The sequence below is a fragment of the Trichosurus vulpecula genome, chromosome 3, assembly GCF_011100635.1.
Source record: "Trichosurus vulpecula isolate mTriVul1 chromosome 3, mTriVul1.pri, whole genome shotgun sequence".
NCBI lineage: Eukaryota > Metazoa > Chordata > Mammalia > Diprotodontia > Phalangeridae > Trichosurus > Trichosurus vulpecula.
In genome coordinates, this window is record NC_050575.1 from 354,342,782 (window position 1) to 354,370,735 (window position 27,954).

The following is a 27,954-nucleotide window of genomic DNA, read 5'->3' on the forward strand; positions in this document are numbered from 1 at the left end:
ATCTGATTATTTGAAAAGTCTAGTGCTAGTTTGATGAAAGATTGTGATATTTGTATTAAAACATTATTAAGAAGCTTATTTCAACAAATAGCTGAAAAATAGAATTGTGCTTGCAATAATAGTTTCAGATTTGCTGTCAGCTTATTAGCTTGCAATATATAAAAAGGTTATTTCCAAGGCAAATGTCTCAGATCTCTAACTTCTCATTTTAATGAAAGGTCACAGTTCCTCTATATAACTTAAACAGAAAGATCATTTTAAGCTGTAAAAAGATGTAGTGTGCTTAGCTTTTCACTTATAATATATTGTCATTTCAATCCAGTGACAGGGAAGTAGAGTGGTCATGTTTTACTGAGACTGAGTCTGGAAATGCTGTAAGGCTTTTGGCATTGACTAATAAAGTAATCTATCCTAATGAAAAAGTAGTGCCAGAGAATTAAGTGAGATGTTCTTCTTGTGAATAAGGCTTATCAGATGAGACTTATGAGGAAGAAAAAGAAGTAAATGAGATTAGTGCATTTAAAACTGGTTGTCCAGGATTAGATAAAAATGAAAATATTGAAAATGGTACTGGACCCTAAATACTCTGAATGAATTATGCAGTAGAATTAGTGAAGTCCCATAGGTTTCTATATAAGTCTGAAAATTCTTTGGTAAGTAATGATGTAGATATGGTTTACTTTGTGACCATAATGGTCATGTAGGTGTGACTCAGAACAGCTGCACCTGATCAGACGAAACTAAACTGATCTGACTTCCCCACCAATACTTAGTTGCCAGAGACAAACAAATTTTAAGTTATCTATCACACATCTTGTAAGTGTCAGATGCAGAATTTAAACTCTGGTCTTCCTTTCTCCAAGGCTGGCATTCTAGCCATGAAATAAGTTTCTACCTCAGTATCCTCTGTTATGAAATGGGGACAATAAAAGCATGTCCCTTGAAGTGTTATTATTTGGATCAAATGAGACAATATAAGCAAAGTGCTTTCCAAATCTTAAAGCTTTGCCTTTTACCAATACTTCCTCCAAAATTAATGATTATATTGGATTACTGGAACCTTTACAATGAACTTAGTTCATCAAATATAATGCTGTATGAATTAGTTGAGACAAAATGAAATAATTATATGTATTGACATATAATAAAAACAATTACAACAAAACAATTAAAATATTGTTAAATTACATGGACCACACTTTGCCCAAGGAACAGACTTGAATAGTCATCTACCCAAGCTCCTTTGCAAAACCAAGGGACTGTTTTATACTGCAAAACTTGTTGATATCTTATTTTTGTGAAACATTTTTTTCTCTTTCTTTCACTTTTTGAAACAAATTATTATTATAAGGAATAGCTTTCAGTTAGGGGGGTGGCACCAAAGCATGGATATAATGGGAAATATATCTGATTTAAAAACAAAAACACAACAAAATTTCATTTTTAAAAAGTACAGATAGGAAAAAAATGCTCAAACCTGTAGAACGAGCTAAAGGTAAAAACCAGGGTAGATGAGAAAAGAAGGGGGAAATTATAAGATTCAAGTATATAAAATATTTTTTTTTAAATGAAGTCCAGTGAGAGTTTAAACTTGCCAGATGCTAATCACTATACAGGATGAAAAATAATTAAGCAAACAAATAAAAATAATACTAAAATATGAAACGTTGAAAAAGTTGGATGGATAATTATCAGGTATTGGGAGGATAGCTATTTAAGTAGAAGGGAAATATATCTTTAACATGGAAGATGGCAAGTAATTAAGAAAGGAATAAATTACTTTTAAAAAGAAACTGATTAAAATATAACTCCACAAGAGAAAGATTTTTTTAATGGGAATCACAAGGACTCTGTTAACCCTAGAATGTATAATTTACAGCACTACAAATGACCAAAAAAAAGTGGAGTTTATAAGTGACTCATCATTTTAAATGTAAAGAACAAGTCAGTCTGGTTTCTCTTTGTGCTAAAATTTTGAGGGTGCCCCTTACACAGTCAAAGAATTTTAGAGCTAGAAGAAAACTCAGAAGTGAACTAATCTGACCTCTCTCATTTTATAGATGTGGAAATTGAGACCCAGAGAGGCTGGCTTGCCTCAAGTTAGCAAGTGGTGAATCAATTTGCTTCAACTATCCATGGTGATGTGACCACATCTGGAGGAGAAAGGCGTTTTTCTGTGGCATCTTATCAGTGAAATTATTTTGCAAAAATGGGAATGATGATGACCAAGCAATATAACACAAGGCATAATGATAACATGATAACAAGATCTGAAGTATGATACTACTATGAGGAATGCAAGAATTCAAACCTGCTTTCTTTGAGAAAAGATGAAATTAATAGGAATTTAATTAAGGTATACAATGTCCTTAAAGGAATAATAAAGACAGGTACTACAAAGCTTTTTTAGGTGAATGTCAAATACAAAAGAGACTTTAATTAAGGGCGAATTGGACTCTAAAAGAGCAAAGAATCTGGAGAGTACATTATTCTTTGGAAGAAATTAAAATTGAGGCAACAGGAGCAGCTAATACTGCTTTAGGTTCAGAAGAAGAAGATTCTTTAAGGAAATGAACAGAAAAGTTTAGACTTTTTTCTTCCCTTTCAGGCTTAATATAGTTGTATCATAATTTACATGTGGATATCAGCTATAATAGAGTAGTAACAGTGCTTCCTTTCATAGGCAAACATGATAGTATTGACCCATCACCAATATAGCATGTACTTTCATTCTTCATTGGTTTTTATTGACATTTTTGTTTAAAGCTTTGAGTTTCAAATTCTATCCATCTCTCCCTCCTCTCCCCCACCTCTGACATAGTAAGCAACTTGATATAGGTTAAATATGTGCAATTATGTAAAATATTGCCATATTAATCATTTTGTCTTGAAAGAACGTGGAAAAAATAACATGCTTCAGTCCACATTCAATAAATATCGGTTCTTTCTCTGGAGGCAGATAGTATGCTTCATCATTAATCTTTTGGGACTATCTTGGACCATTATTGCTGAAAATAGCTAAGTCATTTGTAGTTCTTCATAGAACAATATTGCTGTTACTGTGTACAGTGTTCTGGTTCTGTTCACTTTACTATGTATCAGTGCATGTAAGTCTTTCTAGGTATTTTTCTGAAATCATCTTGCTTGTCATTTCTTATAGCACAAGAATATTCCATTACAATCATATACCACAGCTTGTTCAGCCATTCCCCAATTGATGGGCATACCTTCAATTACCAATTCTTAGCCATTACAAAAAGACCTGCTATAATTTTTTTTACAAATAGGTCATTTCCCCTTTTTTGGATGTGTTTGGGATATACACCTAGCAGTGGTATTGCTAGATCAAAGGGTACACAAAGTTTTATAGCCCTTTGGGCATAATTCCAAATTGCTTTCCAGAAAGGTTGGATTAGTTCATAATTCCACCCATAATGCATTTGTTTCCCAGTTTTCCCACATCCCCTCCAACATCTAACATTTTCCTTTTCTGTCACATTAGCCAATCTGATAAGGGTGGGGTGGTATCTCAGAGTTGTTTGAATTTACATTTCTCTGATCAATAGTGATTTGGAACATTTTTTCATTTGTCTGTAGATACCTTAGACTTTTTTTCTGAAAACTGCCTGTTCTTATTCTTTGAAAAAGGGGGAATGACTTGTATTTTTTTATAAATTTGACTCTGTTCTCTATATATTTGAGAAACAAGGCCTTTACCAGACATACTTGTTGCAAAATTTTCCCCAGTTTCCTGCTTTCCCTATAATGTTGGTTGCATTGGTTTTGTTTGTGCAAAAACTTTAATTTTATTTAATCAAAATAATCTATTTTACATTTTGTAATATTCTCTATATCTTCTTTGGCATTAAATTCTTCTTTTGTCCATAAACAGATGACCTATCTCATGCTCTCTTAATTTGCTTATGATATCATCTTTATGTGTAAATCACTGCAAGGGTTTTCTAATAGTGAAGATGAATTTGCATCATCCAATCCCCACATTTATCCTTTTCCTTAATCTTGCCATGCAGAAAATACACATTTGTAAAATTCTTGGTTCGGGTTAAGGTATAGTCTGTAGCCATGGAGGATAAATGGACTTCTTGGGGATCAACATATGACCTAAAGTACATCATAAAGTTTCTTGTTCTAAATAGTTCAACGAACCAGCTGATCTAGTGATCATTTCAAATGTTTTCAACCCAAGACTAATTAGTTGCCTCTGTTATGTACTATGGGCTATTTTATTCTCCAATTAATTCATCTTTTTCAGAGTTCCTCTGCCTATGTACTTTGCTTTTCTATCTCCAGTTCAAATTCTTGAGGGCTATCTGAAGCAATTTCCAAATAAAGTTGTGGTACAATGTAATCATGTCTAGCATAGCATGTACACAGGGCATTGTAAGGTCAAGGATTAAATATGCTATATATCACATATGGTCATTTGAAATAAAATGTGCCAGGTAAATAAGTTGATGATCTCTTCCTGAGGAAACACCATTAGACATTATTAAATTGATTAAAACTTAGCAAGCAAGAATTTATTCAGCACCTATAGATTCAGGAGTGTAAGCCATGAAACCTGCCTTAATGAGATTACAACCTAAATGGGAAAACAAGACCATCTCACATGGAGAGCCTTTGCAAACTAGTTAAGCCTGTAGAGATCTCTTTCTATCTTAAATACTTTCAGTGTTTACTTTCTGTACCATTTATTGGGCAATTAACCATGCACTCTGTTGCATTCAATTTTCATATTCTCGATTGCCTGAGTTGAACCTCTGACCTATCCTATATGATTGCCCCTTACTAGATGGAAAAAGAAAAGAAAAACTTGTGATGGCTTCTCTGTTGTTGTATTCAGCTGATGATCCCTTTGAGGTTCAGTTCAAGTGTCATCTTTCACCAAATGCCATTGCTGAATCCTCCAGTTGTCAGTCAGTCACTAAACTTTATTAAGAGTCTACTAGGTAAAAGTCATGTGCTAAGTGCTGGGGATATGAAGAAAGACCAAAAAAAAATGCAAAAAACATTTGTTAGTGTTCTCTTTCCTCACCCCAGGAAAACATTACTTTGCATTTGTTTATTTTTTTACCTCTGTATATATTTGATATTTCCCTCAGTAAATCATAAGCTCCTTGAGGATAGCTTTTTTTTAATCTTTGCACTGACACTACCCATAACATGCTTATTAAATACTTGTTGAATTGTATTAAATTTATTTTTCATTAGCTTCCGTACCTATGTTTATGTCTTCCCCATTAGACTGTAAGTTGTTGATGCAGAAATTGGGTTATTTTTTTTAATAAAAACAACACCTAACAAAGTACCTGGGGCATGGTAGAGATTCAGAAAATGATTGCTGATTGACAAAATGTCATATTGACTTTTTTTGAAAAGACAGTATTTATTTTTAAAAATTTCTATAGAAACTGAAAAAGAAGTTTTTAATATGCAAGTTAGCAGCCAACAAGCATTTACAAAGTGGTTAAAATGTGTCAGAAACTGTGCTTGATACTGAAGATACAAATAAATGCAAAAAGAAAGAATGCCCTGCTATCAAGGGATTTATACTCCTTTTTTAAAAGAAAATTTTATTAATATATATTATTTTTTTCATCATCTTAGGTTTCCTCAACAGCTATCCCCTTTTCTCTCCCAGAGAGCTATCCCATATAACAAATAGTACTTTTTTTAAAAAAGGAGAAAACTGTTAGCATAACTGACCAATGCATTGAAAAAGTCTGAAAACACAGGCAATCTTCAAATCTGTGTACCTCCCTCCCACCTCCCTAAAGGGGTGGGTTGAGAGTGTCTTTTCATATCTCTTCATTTAAGTTAGGCTTAATCTTTGTAATTTTGTAACATTCACTTCTGATTTTTTGGGGGGAGTGGTTCTTTCCATTTACTTTATTGCAGTAACTTTATGTATTGTTTTATTGACAATGATTACTTTGCTCTGCATCAGTTCATGTGAATCTTTCCATGATTCTCTATATTCTTCACATTCATAATTTTTATTGCACATTAATACTCCATTACATCATGTTAACTTTTTAAAAGAGCAAATAGTGTTTAAATAGACAGGAGGAAATTCTGATTGATGTGCTTTTATGTCATGTTTCAGAAGTACTACTATGACCCAGAATTAATGCAAAACCCCAGGCTGCCAATCTTTGCCTCTATAAACATTCTTTGCTTTCCTGAAAATATCATTGACTAAAAGGTAATGTTTCAAAATTAGAAGAAGACTTCAACAAGTTAAACATTTTAAACACACATTGTTTTGTGCAGATCCATACACAGAAAACATGAGGAGGTCGGTCAGAATAGACCTTAAAAGCAGACCATAAGGAGTTGAAGGAACTAGGGATGCTTACTTTGAAGAACATTAGACTTCATAAGAAGCCTTAAGAAGTACACAATAACTGCCTTTAAGTTTTTGAAAGATTATCATTTGAAAGAGTGAATGGATTTAATCTTCTCTGCATCAGAGGGCAGAATTTGGAACACTGAGTGTAAGTTACAGAAAAGATTTTGTCTCAATGTGAGGAAAATGCTCTTGTTCAGTTAGAGCTAGCCAGTATTGGAATGGGCTGCTTCAGAAGATAATGGATTCTTGCTTACTAATGGTCTGCTAAAAAGGTTGGTTGACTTCCCAGTGCTACTGTTGAAAGTTTTCTAGTTAGGTGTAGTTTGATTCTAAAATCTCTTCCAACTCTGAAATTTTGAAGTTCTGTGAGGCAGAATTGCCAAGCTATCATTTATAGATGTGTCCATGGTTACTGTTAAGATTCATATTGCTAAGTGTGATTTGTCCTTCGTTCTCAAAATGACATCAGAGAGATAATGACATGATTTGCAATTGAATTTGATTTGAGTGAGGGAGGGTTGTGCAAAGTCACCAGTCTCACTTTCTCTTTCAGAGTCATCTGGGTCCAGTGGGATTCATATAATAGATTCAAGTTATGATATCACTGATTATTATATGGAGTCAGGTATACTGTGCAATGACTTACATCCAATAAAACAAATATTCTGGTGAAAGCCTCGAACAACAACATTTATTAGACACATTTTAATTCTCTCCCCCTTCTCTCTTTCACCATTATAAAAGATTTCCATTTAATCATGTGAATATGGATAATGCCTGGAGAGATACAGATAAGGAATTGCTTCATATGAAAATCTGTGGGATATGAAAAGTAAAATATTTACCTCTGCTGAATTCATTCCTTTTCTAACATCATTCTAAGACATTACCCCAGTGGCCCCTAATAGTTACTAATGATCCATACAATATAAATGTATGTGATATTTTCACTAGGAAAATATACCGTTGCATTGGATAGGTTCTATCACATAACCCTATCCTCTATTCTACAGGCCTCCAGGTGAACTCCAGGACAAAAGGTGACAGAATTTAATAGGGATTCAGAAATTATATAGATTCTCCACTCATGCTTAGAGTCTTTCACTGATCCTGAGATCAGCAATGTGATTAAGCATTTAATATATGCTGAATAAATACTTCTTTTAAAAAATTTAAATTTTATTTTATTTATTTGTGTTATATTTTAAGTTCGAGAATATCTCCCTCTCTCCCCACCCCACATTAAAGAAGGCCACTATTTGATACAGATTTCATATATGTATGTATATATGCATATATGTATGTATGTATGCATATATGTATGTATATATGCATATATGTATGTACGCATGTGTATATATATGCATATACACACAAATATGTATATATGTATGTAAAACCATACTATGCGTACTTCTGTTTGTCAGTTCTTTCTCTGGAGGTAGATAGGTCCTATGTAGTTGATTTGAATATTTATGACAGTTATTCTTCAAACAATATTGTTAATAACTGTATACAATGTTCTCTTGGTTCTGCTCATTTCACTCTTAATTATTATGGAAGCCTTTCCACATTTTTCTAAAATCAATCTACTCATCATTTTTTAAAACACAGTAGTAGTCCATCACAATGATATACTACAACTTGTTCAGTCATTCCCTAATTGATGGGCAGCCCCTCAATTTCCAGTATACTTCTTAATTATTTTTAAAATTTCATAAAATTTTTATTTTATAATTTAAAAAATTATCTTTTTGAAAATTTTTTAAAAGTATCTTATCTATTGCTTAGTAGAGGATCGATTGATTTCCACCCCCTTATTAGATTGTAGGCTCTTTCAGGACAAGGACTATATTGTCTATGGAACTTCTCTATCTTAGAAGAGTAGGAGTGAGTAGGAAATAAGTATCTACATAGTGCCTGCTATGTGCCAGGCATCACACTGAGCATTTTACAGATATTCCTACAGAATTGTAGGGATTACTACACATTTGTTGAGCAAGTTAGTGAATGAATAAATCCACAACCCCTGGAAGGCAGTATTTACAAAAGAAAAATTAATATGAAGTTACCCTAGTGTGAATCTGGAGGAAACACTTTTAAGATTTAAAGAAGAAAAAAAAGCTCTTTGTATATGTACAGCATTTATAATAGGTTGTATTTGCTTTATCCAGGAAAGTTAAGTGTAAGGAGTGGTGGAAAATTAATTTTAAAATCAGCTTAGTTAATCTGTAGAGAGACTTTTATCTTTATTTCAAATAAAAAACAAGTGTTCATGTCAATTTGAAGAACATGGTCACCATTTCCCATTAAACAAGTTAATAATAATCTCAAACGTCTGTGCTGTGCTGGAGATACTATAAATACTTAACAATGGAAAGCCCTGTTAATGTTAGATCAGGATTAAACTTGTCAAAGATGAATATCTGTCATTAATTAATATGCAGTGGTTAGTTCATGCATCAGCTAAAAAGGTTTCTTTCAGGAGATGTCAGAAAGCCAGATTAAAAATCAAAGGAAAAGACTTTATTTCTGCATCCTTTATCCAAAAGATAAAAAGTATCCACAGGTCATACAACTTCCTCCAGAATTCATATGTAAAAAGGGTCAAAAGAGAAAAATTATCTTATGAAAAATTGTTTTGAGGTTCAGATTTGCTGGGTTGGGTTAATTTCTCAATCAATTAAAATTTTAAGGCGTTTTGTGTATGTAGGTTTGGGTGTAGCTTGTTTAAAAATCCCACAATTTCTTAGGTAAACTCTACTCTATTTGGGAATAGGCCAAGCCAGTTTAAACACAGAAGACATGAAGATCTAGAGGGCTGCAGTTTCTGGAAGAAAAGTGCTTAGCAAAAAATCCCCAGTTACATGTTAAGTTTTTAGATGTAAAAGGCAAATTTTACAAATTCACAATGCAGTTCTAACAGTAAGGGGTCACTTTTTATCAGGGAGAACGGCAGACAGAAAATCCTATTCTGTATCATATGTTCGTAAGAGAATTTTAAAATGACATGAAAAAGCAGGCCTATAAAATTAACCTGAATTTCAACTGAGGTAATATAGACAAGGGTTTCTTAAGATTTTGTGGGTCATGGAACTATTTGTCTTTCTGAATATATCTTTGTAGTACAATACTGAAAGTGGAGTCAGGAAGATCTCAGTTCAAAGTGATTCTAAATATGTGACATTAGGAAAGTCAGGTAACCTCCGTCTGCTTCTATTTCCTCATTTGTAAAATGGGTTGGAGGAAATAAATAACAAACCCCTACAGTATCTTTGCCAAGAAAACCCCAAATGGGGCCATGAAGAGTCAGACATAACTGAAAAGATGCAACAATAGCCTTCCTATCAATCAATTGTTATTACTATGTTTACGTTTACCAATCCATAGGAAAGGATCCGTAGTTCAATTGCTGTCCCTAAAGTGAATAATGAAGTTTACTTCCAAAAGGTACTTTTGCTGATTTGCATTTGCAAAGAGATTTTCTTCACAAAGAGTTCCCTACCATGAAATAGCAGATCAACCCTTCCCCTGCCCCCCAACAAAAACATTCACCATCTGTACTTGTAATCTTGGGGGCACTAGTGAGTATTTTTTGCTCAGGGTCACACTGTTAGTTTGTATCACAAGTTAGTGTTATTTAGAAAGCATTTTCTAAGCACTTACTATGTCCAAGACGCTGTGTTACTCTATCATTGACAATTTTCTTATTTTCTTGACCAAAAAAAATACAGAGTATTTCAAAAGTCTTAATGCAGTTTTAAGTTATTAAAACTTAGGAAAGAAGAGCAGTGTAAAGACGCAATAAGAAAGGAAAGGATATTGGAGCCCTTTCATAGTGGAGATGTCTAGAGGAGTGGGTTGGCTTGAGCAAAATAGGTTCTCTACACTAGGATGCTCTAAGTTTTTGCCCACTCTCACACTGACGTGTTTGTGGTAGAGTACTTTGCAAATCTTTGGGCAGAATGCTATATAGCGATTGTTGTTATGATGTCATTTTAGTAAATCACTTTGCTTTGAGTTCATATTGTCTACCTTTTGACTATTCAAACTAAGCACATCTTTTGGAGGTTCATGAGCTATAGTTTAAGAGCAAAGGCCCACAGACTTCCTGTGAACGTGAGGTAGCAGTTGTTCCCCCAGGGGACCCAATTTGGGATGGGGCAGACATAACTCCTGGAGGGAGTTCTACAAGCATACAGTACATAGTTTTGCACTGGAGATAAAAAGAATGTCATTGTCACTATAATGTAAGAACATGACTATTCTCAACTGGTTAATATTTGTTTAAGACATTGGCCTGCATTTTTTCTGTATGCAGTACTTGTTCTCTGTATAGTCAGAGGGACTGTCCTGATTTATGAAAGCCATGACATAAATTAATAAAGCAAAACACATAATCAAGGGCCCACATCAATGTTGAGGGCAGTGTTATTACCCTAGATCATAAACCAGACCTCACTCGTATAGAAGTGAAAGAAATTGGAAGGGCAAATACCAAACCTTTCCAGTTCAACTAAGCTCAGGTCTGCCATGCCTTTTTAGGATAACTTCAAATCCATCCTGAATGAGATAATCAGGAATAACCAATGAGAAACTATACTCATGGAAAGACAAATGTAGTTGGCTAGACAAATGTGATTGGCTAACGATATGCTCAAATAGATTTCTTTGTTAAAGGAATTAGACCATTCGATCTTCAATGGAATAACTAAGGTGGCATTTTGAAGGACTAAGAAAGCTTCACAGTATTTGGATAATATTTCTAAGTCTCCTCTCCCAAACAACCTGTTCCCCTTCATTTTTAAGACAGCTGCATAGAAGAAGCAGTAGGTTTGGTAGTATTACCTGTATTTTACTCCTGCCTTTACCACTGACTAGCTGTATCATTTTGGGCACACCATTTCTGTTCCCCCAGGCACTCTTTAAAATGGGGATGGGAGGGAGTATGGTATAAAGGACAGAGAATTGACTTCATTTTCAAGAGGACTTGGTTTCAGGTACCACCTTTGTCATATACAGATTGGTTTGACTCTGACCAATTCACATGAGCACTGAGATGTTTAGAAACCACAGTTGGCTCTCTCATTATAAGTTGTTGAGCAACTGTAAATCAGAATTGTTAGAAGAAGTTACTGGGCATTCCCTATGAAGATGCAATGACAGAGCCAGTCAAAAGAAGACAGTCGATCAGTCAACAAACATTTATTAAGTACTTCTTATGTGCCAGGCACTGTGCTAAACACTAGGGATAAAAATGAGAGCAAGATAGTTTCTTCATGTAGAATCCAATGGGAAAGACAACACAAAAAAGGAAGCTGGAAAGCGGGGAGGGAGGAGCATAATGGAGAAGTCCAAAGAAGCTCAGCAAGATGGAAAATGAAGAGATGGCTGGCTGGGGAATCTCCATAAATGGAGTTTTGGGAGAAGCTCTTTACTCTGCCCTCCAATCAGATGGGTCCCAGAGACACAAGGTACTGATGGAGTGTGAGTACAAAGTTTGAGTCAATCTTTCAGGACAATGAGGTTCTTGAGAGCATGATAAAGTCAAAAGGAGTACCACTTGATGGGCGGCGAGGGGAATGAGAAAAAGGTTAAATGAGCTATCTACTCCAAGTGTTCTGAATAAGAGGTAGAATATCTAGGAATAAAAGATGTTATCATCTCTGGTTCATAGCCCTAAAAATTCTAAAGCAAAGCTAAAAGGCCCTGAGATTTTTCTTCTCTGGGATTTCTTTTTAAGATTTAATTTCAAAGCTCACCTCAGAAGAATCTTGAATGAGTTTTTAGAGTGCCTAAATTCATAAGGACTCAGTATTGAGAACTAGCAGAGACCCTAAATGTTATGAAGTCAAACCCCCTAAATTTAGAGATGAGGACACTGAGGTACCAATGGGTTAAGTGTGTTTTCCAGGGTCCTCAAACTAGGAAGTATCTGAGAGATAATTTGAATTTGATCTTCCTGACTCCAGCCATTACTACTAACCACCACTACACAGAACTGCTGCTTTCTAAGTGGCTAGTTCATAGATTCTTGCTATTTTCAGGATCTTCCAGTTCTAATAGAACCACCAACATTAAAAGACATTTATCAATGTACTTCTATGTACAAACTCTTTTCCTTTGGTATTTTTAGTCAACCTCCTTCAAAGGCTCATAACACTGAAGTGTTGATTCTACCAAAACAACTGAGCCTCTACAATGATTCTAATGGGCTGAGGATCCAGTTGCAGGAACAATAAGAAAACTATATACCACAAACAGTCTTAGTGGAGAGATTTGTTGAAAGGTGCATGTTTTCATGAATTTTAGCTGATTTTCCGCTGTAATATAGTATTTAAGGGGATTTCCTTTTGTCTCAGTAGGACATAAACCCCTGAGGACTGGGACTATTACTTTTGTAGTAATGGGGAGGAAGTGGGTCTTTGTTCTGTTTCCCCATCCCTAGTGCAGCTCCTTGAACATTATACAGTTCTTTAATGTTTGTTGAATGAATTTTATAAAGGGTTCCAGTTTGTTGATAAGCCTATGGTCCAATGATAGTGAAGTTATGTGCAGCTTCTTTGAAAAAAAAATCTGTTTAAGAGGAGAAAAACAATCTTCCAAAAAGAAATCTTCAGGATAGCTACTTTCTTTGCTGTAGCAGAACTTGCTTATAATTACTCATTATCTCATTCTCACTCTAGGAGCTTAATTTGACATTGAACTTGTTCCCAGCCCCCTTCTGTAGTAAAATTGTGCATTAAAAAAAGAAGACAACAGATGAAAAGAAAAGAAGAAAAAAAGGAAAATGATTGGACAATAAAAAGAAAAAGATGTTGCTACACCTTTATTCCCACTCTTTTCTTACTCCAAATTATGTATTTTAGGACAGTGTTTTATTTTTGGCTTCCATGGGTTATTTGGGAGCTTAGATAGGACTCCCTCCCATCACCCACACTCCTCAGAGGGAGGATTTGCAGAGTGAAGTGGCTATTGAAATGTTTTACATGGGGTTGGGACTGTGGAATTGAAATTGACATTTTTACTTTATAGCTAAGGAAAAGAACTTTTAAACAGACCCACGTGGTGTCCCAAAGATCATACAAATGGCACGGACTCATTTGTTTGTTTTTTTTTTTTTATTGTTTTCCTAGAGAGTAAAAAAAAAAAACAGAACTTCTCAGAGAGAAGAAAGCACTTCCTGTATTCCTTTACTGAGCTATTCTCTATAGAGACTGCTTTGTGATCAGATAGTAAAGTATGAATCACTACTCACTAGGATATGGCAAAAGCAGTACTATAGAGAAAACTTTTTTGTAAAGGTATCCATTTTAATAGAATATTGATTATAGTAACATTGTTGCACTTTAAAAAATATGTACTGCAAACTCCTCCTCCCCTGTATGTGTTGCAGGCATTGTTTCTTTCCTGTGATCTTGCCCTGTGGAGGCAGAGTTGAGTTTTGTAATTGCAAGAGGTTAATTTGGTTACCCTATTTGGAGTGAGGTCTGTAGACTGTGCTTTGGGGGGATATTTTAGGGAGTTTGAGGTCTTTACCTTTACTATACCTTTAGGAACTAAATAATAGAGGTTAGGTAATGACTCAGGAATCACGAGTAGAAGGAGGAGCTTGAATGGACTTTGAATCAGTATGAAAGTGACAAATAGACTTTGAATCAGTATGCAATCACTGAATCACGAAGCATTTATTCAATTCCTAGTATGTGCCAGGCACTGTGCCAGCTTCTAGGGATACAAAATCAAATAAACAACAAAACAAGAAATAATCTCTAGCCTCAGAAAGATGACATTCCATGAGGGGAGACATTAAGTAAACATATAAATATATACAGGCCATAGAGAGAATAAATTAAAAGAAATACAAGGATTTTAAAATCAAGGTATTTAGGAATCGAGGCTACTAGCAGTTATAGAGATCTTAGGATCATAGATTCAAAACTGGTAGGGACCTCTGAGTTCCTTCTCTCCTATTTCACCCTCTCATTTTACCAATAAGCAGTGGTGTTGATGTTTAATTTCACTCCTGCTGGACTCTTTGCGACCCCATTTGGTGTTTTCCTGGCAAAGATACTGGCAAGGTTTGCCATTTCCTTCTCCAGCTCGTTTTGCAGAAGATGAACTAAGGCAAACAGGGTTAAGTGATTTGCCCAGGGTCACGCAGTAAGCATTTAAAGCCAGATCTGAACTCATGAAGATGAGTCTTCTTCAGTCCAGGCCCAGCACTCTATCTACTATGCCACCTAGCTGCCCCAGAAGTAAAATACAAGCACCAAAAAAACTGGGAGTCAATGTCAAAGTTATATGCCTAACACCTAATACTATTCCATAATATCACCAATTGCCAATAGGTTTCACCCTTTCTAGAAGATTATTTGCAATAAGATACTTCTTTCATATTTCCCCTAAACTGTATAATTCAGAAATCTGTTATTTAGAAAAGTCATAATAATGCTTTGCATTTTCATAACGAACTATGGGCTATAAAACACATTTTATCTACATTATTTAATTTGATCTTTCCAAGGTCTCAGGAACTTAAGCAGTTCAAATAGTGTAGTTTTACACACGAGGAAGTTGAAACTACAAGAAATAATGTCCCAAACCAGAAGTTGGACTCAGGATCCAGGAGCTGGAAGTTACCTTAGGAATTACCTATTCCAATCCATCATTTTACAGATGAGATGATAGGCAGTGAGACATCAAAGAGATTTGCCTGAGGTCATACAGCAAGGTCATACACAATGAGGATTTGAACACCTGCTTTTTTCTGTACTGTATAAGGTCTTTCAACTCAAAATCCACTCCTTTTTTCACCATGTCACACTTGGAAGCATTTAAAAAGCAGCTCAATTCGCCCTCTTTTGTGCTACTGGGTCTTAAGAAAGGTTATGGATGAGATGTCTGCCTTTCACATTTCCCATGTATTGAGCAATAGAGTATTTTTGGCTGAGCATGCATACCAACAATATTAATAGATTTGGTCCAGAAATTCATGAAGAGCTCCAACAGCCTCTTAAGTAGGTTACAGGTTTATTTTCAGACAACCAATTAGCCCCCCAAAAATGTTTATAGACCTTGATATGGAATTATTGACTTAACTGACTGATCAGTTTTTTTTTTAATCTGTTGAAATAATTTTGATCACTTCCATTGAAAAGAGTTATATATAAAGGGAGGGGCCTGGTAATGGAGGATGGAGGTGAGAGGTGGACTACAGGAAAGGTAATGCAAAGAGCAGATCATTTCAGAGTCAGGAAATTTTACCAGACAGTGTGATTTGCTAGAAATACTGCTGGACTTAAAGGCAAGAAACTTGACTTTGAATTTGTGTGACCAGAAGCATGATACCTAACCTCTCAGATTTCTAGTGTCTTCTATATGCTGGGGATGGTCCTACTTGCACAATCTGTCCCACAGAGTTATTGGGAGTAAGGGGTTTGACAAGTCTTAAAAAGCTGGATAAATGGGAGTGATTTTTCTAATACTAGATCTACACTTACCAGCTATTTGTGACCAAGTGGACAAGTCACTTGAATTCCTGGGGCCAGAGTTTTCCGAACTTTCATATGAGAGATTGGACCATAAAAGCTCTAAACCTCCTTCTGAATCTATAATCCCATTAGAAGCCTGAGTCCAGTCTTACATAGGACAAGGATTTTTGTTGCAGAAATCTTTATTGGATAATGGCTATGAGTGAGTAGGTAATGGTTTTGTGTGTGTGTGTGTGTGTGTGTGTGTGTGTGTGTGTGTATTTATGTATGTGTTTATTTAAATTCTTTTCGTCTCTGTCTTTTGGTGTCTCTCTGTCTCCCTCCCTTTCTCAGTCTCTGTCTCTGTTTCTCTCTCTGCTCTCTCTCTGTGTCTCTGTGTGTGTGTATCTGTCTCTCTCATACACTTTGAACAAAGATTGTCTTCACTACAATTCAATATCCCCACTAAATCACCTGGGCTACTGAACTAGGAAGAAGGGTAGTAGTGGAGATGCAGTGTGGTTCACTACTTCATGCTTTCATATTTCTATAAGCCATTCCCTTTTTTAAAAAAAAGTAGAGAACTCCACCAAGAGTCAAGGAAGTTAACGTTTCCATTTCCACTTTTGCTGCTGGTTCCCTAAGTTCCTCTATGTCTCTATGCTTACTCCCCCTCTCCCCGTGGAAACCAGGAAATAATACATGTTCTCCCACATTACAATGTCAAGGTGTTGTAAAGATTAATGAGGTGTTAAGAAAACTGGCACATTGCCTTTTTTATTAATTATCATGAGTTGCAATTATTTCTTAATAGGACTATATCAACATGGCATGGGGTATATATAGTTCATAAGCCAGCTTTAATCGGTAGTTCCTAACTGGGCTGTAGGTAGGCTCAGCTTTCCGTCGGCTTTTGCCTCCTAAATTTAAAAGCTACCTGCCTTTCCCAGTTAAGCAGCAGCGACAGCAGCCTCTATTCCCAGGTGAGTTGCATTCTCCGAGGGAAATACCAGCCAGGAGATTCTGTCAGAGCTCTTGGCTAAGGGAATACCCCCTACTTATCTACAGTGTCAGCATCCGGTAGGATGCAGGCGTCCATCTCCCACATGTGGCGAAAAAGAAGGGAGGGCGCCAGACAGCATCCATGCCCCATCTCCAAATTTCCTCGCGTGCATGTAGCTACAGTGAAGGCTGGTGCGTGCCTGGGGTTTCCTTTAGCCTGGAAAAACAAAGGGTATGCAGGAAAAATAGATCTGTTGTTTCAGAATTCAGAGTGGAGAAGGCAATCCGGAGCGGGTTGTGGGGCAAAAGAAGGTGTACAGTTGGTTGGATAGACGGAAGAGGTAAATTAAAAAAAAAAAAAAGTTGGAGTAGATTTGTAGCGAGTAATCAATAGTGTAGGAGGGTCTAGCTGTTGATGAGCGGGCTGGCATCCAGCCATGATGCACTGCGAGAGAGCGGCTGTTCCCTCGATCTGAAAGCCTGAAAAATCGGAAAATATTCTGAACAGGAGGCAGCCCCGAGGGGAGACAGAGAGAGAGAGAGAAAGAGAGAGGGAGGAGGGCACGCAAGTGGCCGCGCACTCCATACACTCTCTTGCTCCGACCAACGAGAGGAGAGGCTGCGCTGGGGGTGTGTGCATGAGGCGGAGGGAGGGAGATAGTAGAGGCGGGGAGAAGTCGGGCGCCGGGGCTCCGCCGGCTTCCCTCGGTTGCTCGCCGCCTCCTTTTCCCGGTGAGCTGAGCAGCAGAGAATGAGACAACTTCAAGGGCACGGGAGGAGAGAGCGGCTCGCACTTCTTCCTCCGCGAGCTGCTGCTGCTGCTTCTCCTGCTGCTGCTGCGCTTTCTTTGATCGCAGAGGGCGGGTGCAAGTGCGAGTGCTAGTGGTTGTGTGTGTGTGTTTGTGTATGTGTGAGTGTGTGTGAGAGTGCCTGTGTGTGCGAGCGTGTGTGTGAGTGTGTGTGCGTGCGCGCGCGCTCGCGTGTGTATTTCCTCTCCTCCAGCACACAGGGATTTGCCGCTGCCGCTGCCGCCGCCGCCGCGGTTCGCCTCTGCCGCTGCTGCTCTAGCCCGCTGTGCATGGGAGTCTTCCTGGGGTGTCTGGGCTTTGTGTTTCCCCAACAAACATGATCAAGGCTATCTCTTCCTGATCGGGATCTATTTAAAGGAGGGAGCGAGGCGTGTTTCCTACTAGCGCGGAGAAACGCACCCTGGAAGGAAAAAAAAAAGCAATCACACCCCCCCCACAAAAGCAGGTAGGATCTCACGGTGGGGAGGCAGCCAGAAGGGAATCCTGGCATGAACTGTCTTTTATTTTTGTCATATGCCGCCGTTAATATTGCATTTTTATTCCCTTTGCCCAGCCTCCCCCCAACCCCCCCACATGCCTCATCATCATTCTTATTATTGCTAGTATTTTATACAGCAGAACATTTCAAAAAATGTGTTGGCTCCCCTGGGTTTCTCAGGTAGTAAGGTCGGGGCGTGTGTATCTGTTGGGTGTGTATGTGTGTTTCTTCTGTCTGTCTTGTGTCTGCCTGTCAGTGCTGGCTGCAAATGAGAAGAGGGGAGCAAGAAAGATGCAGCATCCTGCGAATCTCTGGCTAAGCTCAGGCGAGTCAGAGCTAGGCGAAGGAGTGAGCCCACCCTTAACGCAGGGGAGGTGCAAAATCAAAGTCTCTATGCAGTCTTCCGCACCCCCAGCTCTCAGCCTCTCCTCTGGGGTCTCCCTCCACCCCCACCCCGCAGCTTCCCAGCTCACTCTGTTAAACGGAAGCTGGGCTCCAGTATTCCTGGGGCGGGGGTAGCAGTAGGAGTGTGTGTGTGTGTGTGTGTGTGTGTGTGTGTGTGTGTGTAGGGAGAGATGATGGTAGAAAGACTGGAGGTGTGGCAGGAGTCAAAGAAGATGGGAAGCAAAGAAACGTTGCAGGAAAGCAGGCTGAAGGGTGCTTGGTCGTTATGCATTATGTCTTGATATGGGTTGGGGATTAAATACACACACACACACACACATATCTTTCTCTGGGAGAGCACAAGGGAACTTCACAAGCTGAGCTGGGCACACATGATCAGTCACTGGGGCACAGCGGGCTGAGAGGGATATGGTATTGGATAGATTCTGTGATCAGAAGAATATAGTTCTTGGTAAAGGTTTTGCCTTCAAAAGGAGGAACTAGAAGATTTTTATTTCAGGAAGGGTGGGCTGAGAAACCAAGCTGCTGCTTCTCTGCAATTTCTTGTACTCTTGTCTCTGCTGCATGCTGATAGCCCTTTGATGAATGGCTTAGAATAGCCATTCGTATTTCCCTCTCCACCAAGGTGTCAGGGGTTGACTTGGGGATAAAGGGAACTCAGGGATTTAGAGGGAGGACAGTGGAGTGATCCAGGGGTATGTGAATATTGCGTTCATTTTACTTAAGAAGAAACTCAGCCCTTGCTCCACATAGTGGCATGACCTCCCCACACATTCACATAGGCACACACATCAGTCCTTTTCTTCAGTTAACCACTAGTGGTTGTGAAGGCTGTAACAGTATAAACTTTGGGAGTGAGAGAGAAAGGGAAAAAGAGAAAGAAGGAGAGGGAGACAGAGAGACAGACACAGAGAAAGAGAGAGACAGAGACAGATTTGGGAAGAGGGTGATAGGGAAGGAAGATTTTTTTTTTTTTAATACTTAGACCTGTTGGAGCGGATAATGGCATCCTTATGAAGAGAGGGAGCCCTGCAGGTGGACATTCTGATTAAATCTCACAGGATGAATTTCTTAGGCATATCCAAAATAAATTATTTTAAAATGCAGTAGTTCATTAAGGACAGGGTTTGTGAAAGTTAAATTGGATGCAGGCAATTAAAAATGCACAATTTTGCATTTTATTTCTCTCTGAATATTTTCCTCCGTGAGATGGGGAGAGACGTTGGGATTTTCAGAAAGCAGTGGCTCTTGATTCCTACTCTCCTCCCCCATTACACACCCAACCACACACACTATTTCAGCCTGCAAACACACACACTCGAGGGTGCCCGAGTGCGCGCGCACGAACACACACACACACACACACACACACACACACACACACACACCTTCAGGGAGCTACTACTGAAGCAGCAGCAGTTCAGGGAAAGAGGAAGGGAAATCTGGCCGAGGTCCTCATTCATTTAAGATATGAAAACGGAGCCAGAACAAGGGTGATTGGTTTTAAGTTCCTCTTTCAAATCCTGTGGCACTTGGATCCAGCTCTCTGGGTTGGCTGTCTTACTCAGTTTGTGGGTTAGATGTGTGTGGCAGTGGGAGGAAAGCAGAACTAGCTAGGACTTTGCTTGATTTCATGAGTGACAGGGTGGGAGAAGACCTATTTAGTTTAATGAAAGAGAGTGAAAAGGGATTTATAAATTCTGTTTGGGAAAAAAAATGGTCCATTTAGCTCAGAGTCATTTTTTAGCTAAGAATCAACCTCTTCAGTATGAGGATGAGAGAAGGTTTAACCTTTCCTAAGAGCTTTTTTTTTTGTTTGTTCTTGTTTTATTTTATTTTATCTTTTGGTCTTTCATAAGAAATAAAGCAATTAATTCCTAGGGGGAAAGGGGAAGCAGCGGGAAGCCTTCATTTGCTGATGAACTGTGCACTCAGGAGGAACCCCACTGGAGGATGGAACATATAATACAGGGTCCATGACAGTAAGGCTTCTTCTTACTCTGCTGTCCTGAAAGCTTGGGATGGATGGAAAGGCAAACCCATTACAGGAATATGAAAGCTTATGTTTATTCTTTTTTTTTTTGAAGGGAGAGATCAGATGAGAAAAGAGTAGGCAGCTACCTTACTGCACATGCCAAAAAGAAAGTATAATAATCACAGGGCTTTAATTCCAAGTAAAAACCAGAAAGAAGGGAGCTGTGGCTAGAAACGATAGAGGACTATTTGCTGGAGTTTTATTAATTGATTTTTCAAGCTTACTATGGTTTTGTTGTTGTTGTTGTTTGAGGGGAGGGTGGAGGAAGAAGTAATGTCTTCCAGAGAACTTTAGCATTTAACAGGCTATATTTAACATGTTTTCTATCAGACAAAAATAGACTTTTATTTATTCTGCAAAGCAAACTCATGGTTCCTTCCCTCTTGGTAGTTAATCTGTTTTCTTTGACATAATAAATAATAAGAAAGACAGTGCAGATCCAATTAAGTTGTAATTCCTTTCTAAAGCAATGTGGCATTAATACTATTACTAATTCCATTAAACAGTACCTAATTTGGCTCTGTAGATATAACAGTGCAGACGCAGCTCCCAAGCAAGTTCATTTTCATTCTTCAGTGTCTGCTTGTCTCCTTGTTTCAACTCAGTAAAAACAGCTCCTAATCAAGGCTATCTCCTCACTGGGGCAGAGGGATGGATGCAGGTAAGGAGGAAATCTCATTTCAAGGGAAAGTAGGCTGCCTCCATGCTGTAGTAAGGTTGAAGACTCAAGTAGAAAGAGACCATATTTGAATAAAGCAAGTCACATTTAAATGAAGAGAATATAATTCTTGTGCATTATGCATTTCATTTTGTATAATTGACAGTACATTTATTTTTATATGAAAATATAGTGCCCTTCTTTTTGCTTAGATCTTAATTCTCCCCCCCCCACACACACACTCCCCTACACTTTTCCACAAACCCTATCTGCCCATTCTTTCTTTCGATGACAAATATCTCCTATTAAGCCATTCTAATCGGTTGTCAGACACCCCCCCACCCACCCACCCACTATGGGACCTTCTGGTTTATCGTCATTAGTTATCTTTCTACCTGACCAAACTCTCTTGCTCCCTCTTGTGGTAAAGAAATTTTCCCAATAATCACCAGCTCCCCAAATCTGATGCCTTATAATATTTGATACTTTTGGTAGTAACTGACTACTATTATCAGGTAAAGAAGCCAGTGGATTATTCAGGTCCTGTTTTTGCTGAATGAGGGAATTCCAATTCCGTGAATGTCCACTTGGAGCTCTGTGGTAGTCATTACTGTGTGATAGTCCCTTTGCAATAGCCCTGCCTCCCCCCAAAAAAACCTGATTTCATCTGCTTCATGCATGTGTAAAAAGAGGGAGGCCTCATTATACACATCAAAAAATATTTTGACACCTCCAACTGATATTATATCCTTGTACGCATGTTGAACCTCAAAATCTCTTATTACAAAAAAAAAATAAGGAAACTCCAATAACGTATTTATAATTAGTAGTTCTTTTTCTCAAGGATATTGACTGACTTAATCATACAGAAGACACAATCTTGAATATAAGAGAATTTAGAGCTTTTCTAACTGATGCTGTGACTCCTATGTTGAATGTTTTTTATTATTATTAGTCCTTCTTTGATGGTTACCTCAGATGTCATTTCCATGTTAAGATTTATTTTACATCTGTTCAGTCAAGAGAGAATGTCAGTAGGAATCATTGTAGCTTCTTTGCCTCTCACATTTCAGACAAACTAAACATCTGTGATTGGAGCAACCCCTCAGATAGTTGGGTTGGAAGAAAAGCTACTGTGGTCAGGTCTGGTTCCATGCATCAGCAGAGTAAGAGCTGTCTATGTAAGAAGATTTGAAGGGTAGTAAGAATTCTTACTTCAGAATATGTCCCCCATAGGTCTATCATGAGGTCTGAATTTGGGAGATTATATAGAGTAGACAGAAGCCTGTTAAAATGTAAACTTGCTTCTTTGGAGGGAGATATTATAAATATATTGTCCTGCTTTTTTGGAGAGGTAGGGGGTTTCATCAGGATAGACAATTTGACATGTGGAAACTTCCTCCAGCAATGTAGATGGTCAATACACCTAGATGAAGTGACTTTTATATGGTCACCCAGCTGGGCTGTGTCAGAAGCAGGACTTCTGCTCATATATTCTTAATTGTAAAGCCAGCCTGCTATTTGCTTTCCCTGAGTATGTCTTGTTAACCCATTGGTACCTCTTAATAAATCTAATTCCAAAAATTCCAAATATCTATTCCAACATGGATTTGTTTAGAGGGCACTTCGCTGTCATATTGTAAGGAACAATACTTTTCCTGATTCCTCCCAGTTGCGAGTGCCTTTCTCTACTTCCCCCCTAAAAATTACTGCGTTTTTCCCTATATATGTTTATAGTTAGATGATATAAGCTACTTCAGCATAGAAATTTTTCATTTTTATCTCTGCCTTCAACTTCAGGTATGTCATAGGAATTTAATAAATACTCGTTGATTAATTGATTGAAAGTCACAAGGAAATGGAATTCATGACAGTTAAGCTGGGTGCAGGGGGAGTAAAAGAGAAGGATCTGGATGAGGGACGGGGAACCTGTGGCCTCAAGGTAACATGTGACCTTCTAGGTCCTTAGGTGAAGCCTTTTGACTGAATCCAAATCTTACAGAACAAATCCTTGTATTAGGGGGATTTATTTTGTGAAGTTTGAATCCAAACTGTTCTGGATCCTTCCCAGTTAATGAAGTCGCAGGTGGAGTATTCTGGAAGAGACTGTTATAGAAGGGAAGGAAAGTCCTAGTCAGTCAGCTAGGGGGATATTGTAAGGACACTTAATTGTAAGTGTACATTAAATTGTAATGCCCACTTATATGGGTATTGAGGGGACAAGACCACAAAAGAAGATAGGGGACAAGAATGAGTACTAGCTTCATCTACCCTTTATAATTATTTTAGCCCATGAGCAGGTGATATCCCATAAAAAGTCAGGTTTTTCTATCCACACTTGAGAAATCTTTCTACGCTATAAGTGACATCCATAGGACCCTCAAGGATCTGTCTGTTTTTCTGTCAGTCTCTGTCTCTACGTCTCTATCTCTATCTCTTTCTGTCTCTGTGCATGTAATTTAATTGCCTTCTAGATGATCTATCTATAGCCCAAAAGTAATTTCCTCGTTCAATGTAATGCATTGTGCTTCCTGAATGTCAGAACATGATATGCAGTTAAACGGATAGCATAGTAAGGCAGCTGATGAAGTCTCATCTTTCTGACTACTTTTAAAACTGCCTTTATTTGATCATGTCACAGGGAACCCTTCCCCCCCCCAAAAAAAAAACCAACACGGTTATTTCCAGTGAAGGCTAGTCTAACTCTATAATGATTCAGGGCCATCCTAAGAGGAATGAGGCCCTACCTAAAGTAAATCTTACTGTACAGTTTCTCCCTAGACCATCCTGCTCAATATTTCAACGTACACAAAATCTAGTCAAAGTGGACTTAAAAGAAAGCTTTAATAATACTACTAGCTCCATACTCCTGGGAGTTCAAAGAAAGATGAAAAAGGACCTATATGCACAAAAATATTTATAACACCTCTTTTTGTGTTGGCAAGAAAAAAAAACAGACAAACCTGGAAGCTAAGGGAGTACCCATCAATTGGGGAATAGCTGAACAAATTATGTTATATATGTGTAATAGAATGCTATGGTGTATAAAAAATGATAAAAATGATGTTTTCAGAGAAATCTGGGAAGACTTTTGTGAACTGATGCAGATTGAAAGAAGCAGAACTAGCAGAATAACTTATGATATAACCATAACATTGTAAAATCAAGCAACTTTGACATACTTAAGAACTCTGATCAGTGCAGTAATCAGCCATCATTCCAGAGGAGTGTTTGGTGAAGAAGGCTACTCATCTTTTGACAGAGAGGTAATAGACTCAACATGCAGGGTGAGACCTAACATCTTCTAATAAGCCAAAGTGGGAGTTTGTTTTGGTTGCCTAAACATATTTATTACATAGATTTTGCTTTTCTTTCTTTTTTTCTCTCGGTGGGAGGATGGGAGGAAGAGAAAATTAATGCTTGTTTTTTTGTTTGTTTTGTTTTGAAAGAAAGGAAAGGAGGAATTTGCTTCCATGTAAAGGAATAGATTGCTAAAGGGAAGGTAGTTGGGGGCAGTCCTTACTCTTTTGCCTATTGCCCTGCTGATATATATGTGAGCTGAGATTTTATGCATATTCTTCAGCTCCTCCTTAACAACAGCTGGCAATACTACCTCCTTGTCACCCCACCCACTGCCTCTCAACACCTTCAGTTGCTAGTCTCCCACACCAGGTGGAGTCCTCTAAAGCTCAGAGCATATTTGGAAATTGTTCCACATTTGGTGTTAGCAGCAGGTTTATAGAACTTATCGGTATCCTCCTAACACAAATACCTTTAGCTTTCTGAACAGGACAAGTTAGCATAGCAGCAACAACAACAAAAGGTTAATCTTGTCAAGTTTTCAAATGTGGGCTGCATTAGAAAGGAGGCATGGAAGAAGAATGGACCTCAACTCAGGTTGGATTCCACACAGATACTTTATAGGTCTCTAAATATTTTCGAATCATTCCATCAATAAATAACTGGCCATTTATTATATATCAAGGATATGTGAGATACCTTAGTAGTAATCTAATGGTTGGAGATAGAGATTAAGTCCAACTGTTATTAGTGACATTTTTTTCCTCAAAAATTATTTGCCTTTTATCTTTTTTCTTCATGATATCTGGCTGTTTTTTTGGCTCTTCTCAAGAACTCAAATCCCATCTCTGTTTTACTGGCTGTGTGACCCTGGGAAAGTCACCTCTGTCAGCTTTAGTTTCATCATCTATAAAATGAGGGGTTCAGACCAGAGTGACTCTAGGACCCCATTCAACTTTAAGTCCATGGTCCCTGTATTTTGGTCCTTCCTACAGTAGGAAAGCATCCAGATGTGACATCTATCCATTCTAACTCCAGTCTTTAAGAATATGTCTGTTTGGGTTGAATTTCCAGAGGATAAAAACAATCTTTACACAGAACCTAGATAGGCTCTGGGACATACTGAAGAGAGTCATCATGAAGACTTGAGTTCAAATCCCAGCTCAGTAACTGAGCAAATCCTTGGCCATTTTTATGCTACCCCTCTGTACTCCAGCCTCCACTTCTGACCCAGAATTCCAGTTTCCATCCTGGGCCTTAGGCTTCTGATTGGTGAGCATTCCTCAAAAATATTCAACCTACACCTAGATAACTCTCTTGTTTTCCACCTTGACCCCCATCTCTCTCTCTTTCTCTCTCTCTCTCTCTCTCACACACACACACACACACACACACACACACACACAAGCACACACACGCACACACACAAACATGCACACACATACTTTCTACCTCTAGCTCTGAGAACAGTAAGCATAAATACTGCCATTCTTGGAAAGGACTTGTCAGTAGAGTGCCATGTGTCACCATTCACCATCCCTGTGACTTCCAAAATACCCCTTCTTGCTACAATTTTCCCTAATATGTTGTTTCCTTCTATTAATATTTTAGAGCATAAGATTCTTAAGGTCAAGCGTTGGCTCACTTTTTGTATCTGTATTCTCAGTATATAACAAGCATTTAATAAATGTTTTTTCTTCTATTCATCCATCCATTCAGTGGCCCCAGAAAACTCTCTAAGAATATAAGTTAGGTGTCTTGTCAGTCTGCAATCTGCTTTAATGGAGGGAGTTTCCACGGTGAAGATTTTATACATTGATAAATCACAAGTCCTGACCAATCGAAAAAGAACAAAGAGAAGTCCTCAGATTTTGGCCTCTTGGTTGGAATTCTGATGCATGTCAGATAATTTAAGGGGAATCACAAAAGGAAATGTGAAACTTGTTTGACAGTCACGTTGCACATCCCAGGATGTATCCTGAGCTAACTACTTATAAGAAATGAGGAAAGGGAGCAGTTCATGGAAGATATAAGAAGTATACTTTGTATTAGCTAAGAAATTTAATTTACTAGGTACCTGATGAAAAGCAGCAAGTAGATGAGAAGGAAGCTCTTCTGACCCACGTTGTGGGGTAGTGCAAAGAGTTTTGAATTTGGAATTAGCTGGCCTGAGTTCAGATCCCATCTCTGCCCCTGATTATTTGTGTGATTTTGGGCGAGTCATGTAATGTCTTTTGGCCTCAGTTTCTTCATCTGTAAAAGCAGGGTTGGATTAGATGACACCTAACACTCCCTTCTATATCTAGATCTATGATCCTACTACTGTCATGTGAATTTTACTATGAAGATGTAAACACCTTTAGGAATAATAAGTCATATTTTAATGAACATCTCATAGCTTAGTTTAATTATGGTTTTGACTAATGCTTTTTAAAAAAATGTATTGCATCAGTCTCTTCCTCAAAACCACTTTCTCCCAATATAGAATCATTCCTCATAACAGCATAGTAAGGCAAAAATAAAATATGTTGACCATATTCTTTGCACATAGTAAGTACTTAATAAATGCCTTTTTTACATTCATTCCTTCATGACTTAAAATGGATATCTCATTCTACACTTAGAGCGTAGTTGAAAGAAGGCGAAGTTTTGAATCAGATGACCTAGGTTTGAATCTTGATTCTTCTAAGGACTACCTGTGCTACCCAGAACAGGTTATGTAACTTCCCTGGGCCTGAGTTTTTACATTGATAAAAATGAAGGCTTTGAACTACTTCTAAAGTACCTTCCAACTTTTTATTTATGATCCTGTCACCTTTCTGAGAAGAGGATGTTTCATCATCATTCCTTTGGAGTCAGGATTAGTCATTGCATGGATATGAATTCTTATTTCTTTTAATATTCCTTTCCTTTACCTCATTAGAGTCATTGTGAATATTGTCTCCTGGATCTGATTACCTTTCCCCGTATTAGTTTAAGCAAGTCTTCCTAAGTCTCTATTAATTTCCCCTATCCATTTTGCAAAGCACAATAATTTTCCATTACATTTATATACCACAATTTGTTTAGTCATTCCCTTAAACAATGAATGCCCATCTTGATCCCAGTTTTATTTTGTTACAGATCATTTCTATGAATACACTAGTCCACTTTTGTTGTTGTTCAGTCATGTTTGACTCATTGTGGCCCCATTTGGGGTTCTCTTAGCAAAGATTGTGGAGTAGTTTGCTATTTGCTTCTCCAGCTCATTTTGCATATGAGGACCTGGGACAAATGGGGTAAAGTGATTTGCCCAAGGTCACACAGCTAGGAAGTGTCCAAAGAACTCAGGAAGATGAGTCTTCCTGACTTCAGGCCCAGCACTCTATGCACTATGATGCTACCTATTGGCCACCTTTCTGGGATTCATTTTCCTCCTCTA

General features: G+C 37.9%; 1 protein-coding gene across 4 annotated transcripts in view; it reads left to right on the top strand.

Annotated features, from left to right (window-relative positions):
* SLC8A1 (solute carrier family 8 member A1) overlaps window positions 1-27,954 on the top strand; it is a 490,734-nt gene that overhangs the window by 54,955 nt on the left and 407,825 nt on the right. The window contains exon 1 of one of the 4 annotated variants that reach the window (XM_036752244.1): window positions 17,060-17,080. The exons of 1 other annotated variant lie outside the window; for it this stretch is intronic. The gene's annotated coding sequence lies outside the window, so the exon portion shown is untranslated. Of the gene's footprint in view, window positions 1-17,059; window positions 17,081-17,559; window positions 18,103-20,501; window positions 20,523-27,954 lie in introns of those variants that run through there. 2 more of the 4 variants (XM_036752242.1, XM_036752245.1) reach the window with 2 other exon arrangements.